We start from the raw sequence: 4285 nt of genomic DNA on the forward strand, positions 1-4285 counted from the left end.
TTTCTTTACCAAATGCTTTGTGCAGTAGTTCAGAACAGTAGAAATGATTTTTCAAGCTGAAACCATAAAAAGTGATCATAATAATCAGTAGGGAAAGTTACACATCAGAACATTAAGTATTCTCTTACTATCAATTATGAATGTATAAGAAAACTTAAAAATGACTAATATTCACTTAATACATTGTAACTTGGAACATGAGAAACACTTGAAATTATTTGACTGAGAATTGTTTTACTTCTTTGTAAATAACTTATCAGGCATAGTTTGAACAGTCTTTGCTTTCTCATCATATAACTTAATATATGGAGTGAGCATCTTTCAATGTCTTGGAAAATCATCATACTCCTTTCTAAGTTTAGATTGGTTTCCAACATTTTATCCTTTGCACTTCGGCATTGTAAAATAACCCTGAGAGTTCTTTTAATGTGAAGTTTGTTTGGCTGGTGTTACTTCCTCTGGATTATCTTCATCCTTTCATTTCAACCATTTCCTAACTTATATTGATAAATTCTCCTTCATTAAGTTTCTCTGGCCACACAGCAAGAGTCTTTTAAATGGTGGCAGTGTCAACCTTCCCATGGTCAGTTACTTCTATATCTCATTGGAATCTGGATATATATTTTGCAAAAGCATCTTTATCTGAGCTAATACTTCAACATATGGCTTAAGATTAATCAAGTCATGCTGACATAAAACCAGCCTTTACTGTTAGCTAAAGGTCTTTCTTTAGGCTCCTAGTAATTATGGTTTCTTTTGATGTGGCAACTGGGTTCATTGCTTTGGCCTGAATGGTAGCCAAGCTGATTGGGATTTGTTTTTAATTACAGTCGTCAAGCCAAAGTAGAAGTAAATGTCTCACTTCAATGACATAAAGGAGGTTTTCTGTTTCTAATGAAGTTTAACTAAAAAAAAAAGTCAAAATGAGTTTACCTTGCATTCCGTATTCATTGGACCATTTCAGTGTGGGTTATACTTTATCTTCTTGCAGGCCTAGGTCTCAGCATATCTTGGTCAGCATTTTCTAATCATGTGTAATTTTACTTTACTTTATGTTTGCTGTAATTTCATCTTTGTCTGCCAATTCCTTCTTTTGAGTATCCATTTTTGTAAAGTATCATGTGGGTTTATTGCTTGTCAATAAGGAGGCCACACAACTACATGCTTTACTGTCTGTGTATGACCTGATGACAGATGTGGTTTGATGAATAATTGACAGAATATGGAAGAAGTGATGTTGTGAATCATTGATCATGATTCCCATTGGTTTCTATGTAGTGGTTTGTAGACTGAAAATCTAGTAGTGAAGTTTGGACTTTATACAATTACTATATTCACAGTTTTTGTACTGTGTCTGGAATTTGGGCCATGCTATTAATATTATTTAACTGAACTATGATAAATAAATTTCATGAGAGAATGTTTATCTGCATATTGGATGGAAAATATAATTTTGATGCCATCCATTGTAAAACAGTTCTCTCCAATATTCTCTCAGTTGGTTAAAGAAATGAGTTTCTTTCTTTGGCCTCCAAAACAACTGATTAAATTAAGAAAAATCTGACACACATATTCTGGTATAGCTTAAATATATATTGTATTAGAGCAAGGGAGGGAGAGAGAGAGAAAGAGATCTATAAACTCCATTTGTTATTTAAATTCAGTGTAACATAAATCATTTAAAAGTTGGATGGGATATACGAGGATTGTAGAGATCATTTAAAAGTTGGATATATATGAGGACTATGTTAACATTTGAGTATTTAAGATTTGTGCTATTCTAGCCTTCTTGTACAAAAAAGATCTTCACAACCCAGATAATCACGATGGTGTGATCATTTACCTAGAGCCAGACATCCTGGAATGTGAAGCCTAGTGGGCCTTAGAAAGCATCACTACCAACAAAGCTAGTGGAGGTGATGAAATTCCAGTTGAGCTATTTCAAATCCTGAAAGATGATGTGGTGAAGTGCTGCACTCAATATGCCAGCAAATTTGGAAAACTCAACAGTGACCACAGGATCGGACAAGGTCAGTTTTCATTCCAATCCCTAAGAAAGGTAATGTCAAAGAATGCTCAAACTACCACACAATTGCACTCATCTCACATGCTAGTAAAGTAATGCTCAACATTCTCCAAGCCAGGCCTCAGCAATATGTGAACCATGAACTTCCAGATGTTCAAGCTGGTTTTAGAAAAGGCAGAGGAACCAGAGATCAAATTGCTAACATCTTCTGGATCATTGAAAAAGCAAGAGAGTTCTAGAAAAACATCTATTTCTGCTTTATTGACTATGCCAAAGCCTTTGACTGTGTGGATCACAATAAACTGTGGAAAATTCTGAAAGAAATGTGAATACCAGACTACCTGACCTGTCTCTTGAGAAACCTGTATGCAGGTCAGGAAGGAACAGTTAAAACTGGACATGGAACAACACACTGGTTCCAAATAGGAAAAGGAGTACGTCAAGGCTGTATATTGTTACCTGCTTATTTAACTTATATGCAGAGTACATCATCAGAAACGCTGGGCTGGAAGAAGCACAAGCTGTAATCAAGATTGCTGGGAGAAATATTAATAACCTCAGAGATGCAGATGACCCCACCTTTATGGCAGAAAGTGAAGAGGAACTAAAAAGTCTCTTGATGAAAGTGAAAGAGGAGAGTGAAAAAGTTGGCTTAAAGCTCAACATTCAGAAAACTAAGATCATGGCATCTGGTCCCACCACTTCATGGCAAATAGATGGGGAAACAGTGTCAGACTTTATTTTTGGGGGCTCCAAAATCACTCAGGATGGTGATTGCAGCCATGAAATTAAAAGACGCTTACTCCTTGGAAGGAAAGTTTTGACAAACATAGACAGCATATTAAAAAGCAGAGACATTACTTTGTCAACAAAGGTCCATCTAGTCAAGGCTATGGTTTTTCCAGTGGTCATGTATGGATGTGAGATTTGAACTGTGAAGAAAGCTGAGCACCGAAGAATTGATGCTTTTGAACTGTGGTGTTGGAGAAGACTCTTGAGAGTCCCTTGGACTGCAAGGAGATCCAACCAGTCCATCCTAAAGGAGATCAGTCCTGGGTGTTCATTAGAAGGACTGATGCTGAAGCTGAAACTCCAATACCACTTCATGCGAAGAGTTGACTCATTGGAAGAGACCTTGATGCTGGGAGGGGTTGGGGGCAGGAGGAGAAGGGGACGAGAGAGGATGAGATGGCTGGATGGCATCACAGACTCGATGGGCATGACTTTGAGTAAACTCCTGGAGTTTGTGATAGACAGGGAGGCCTGGCGTGCTGCGATTCATGAGGTTGCAAAGAGTCGGACATGACTGAGCGACTGAGCTGAGCTGAACTGAGCCTTCTTCTTATGTTTCTTCCTTCCATGAGTGTTTCAGTTGTATAAATAAAATGTACAGTGCTCAGTACTCAGTGGTGACCTAGGTCCCTTAAAGGAGGGGAAATTCGAACTGGCCTAAGAGATCATTCATCTAAGTCCTTGAGTTTTAATTTTTTCTGTGTAACAACTTTATGCAGTGTGTGTTGCCCTGCTATGATGGAACGGCTAAAGAAATGTTAAGTCATTCATTAATTTACTGACAAGAATAGTACTTGGTACATAGTTGGCATTTTATAAACACATACTTTATGGAGTCCATACTGGGCCATGAGACTACAAGAATAATTCACACACTGTCCTTTTGGGCACAGAAAAACCTCCCTGTGCCATGTGTCCCTGCATGCTCAGTCACTTCAGTCACGTCCGACTCTTTGTGACCCCATGGACTGTAGCCTGCCAGGCTCCTCTGTCCTTGGGACTTTCCCGGCAAGAATTTGGGAGTGGGTTGCCATGCCCTCCTCCAGTGGCTCTTCCCCACCCAGGGATGAAATTGCGTCTTCTGCATGTCCTGCATTATAGGCAGAGAAGTCTCTGGGGAAGCCCCCGCCCCCAGCCCTGATACCAAGACTTTTTGCTAAATCTCCAGTATTGTACAATGGTAATACTACTGACATTTCTAATTTATTCAGTGCATGTGATGTCCTGTCAACTCTTCTAGGCCTTTGCTGACATTACTGCTGTAGTTCTCTGAAGCCAGGATTCAAGATGGAGGTCCTACTTTCAAGGCGATTCACTTGTGTATCTGGAAAGTTTGCCTGGTTATTGGAGAAGGACCTCTGTTCCTCCTTGCTGTGCCTCTTGATGGAGTTATTTGAGTGGCCTTACAGTATGGCTGCTGGCTACCCTCAGAGAGAGTGACCCAAGAGGTCAAGACAGGAGCTGCAG

The sequence above is a fragment of the Odocoileus virginianus genome, chromosome 4, assembly GCF_023699985.2.
Source record: "Odocoileus virginianus isolate 20LAN1187 ecotype Illinois chromosome 4, Ovbor_1.2, whole genome shotgun sequence".
NCBI lineage: Eukaryota > Metazoa > Chordata > Mammalia > Artiodactyla > Cervidae > Odocoileus > Odocoileus virginianus.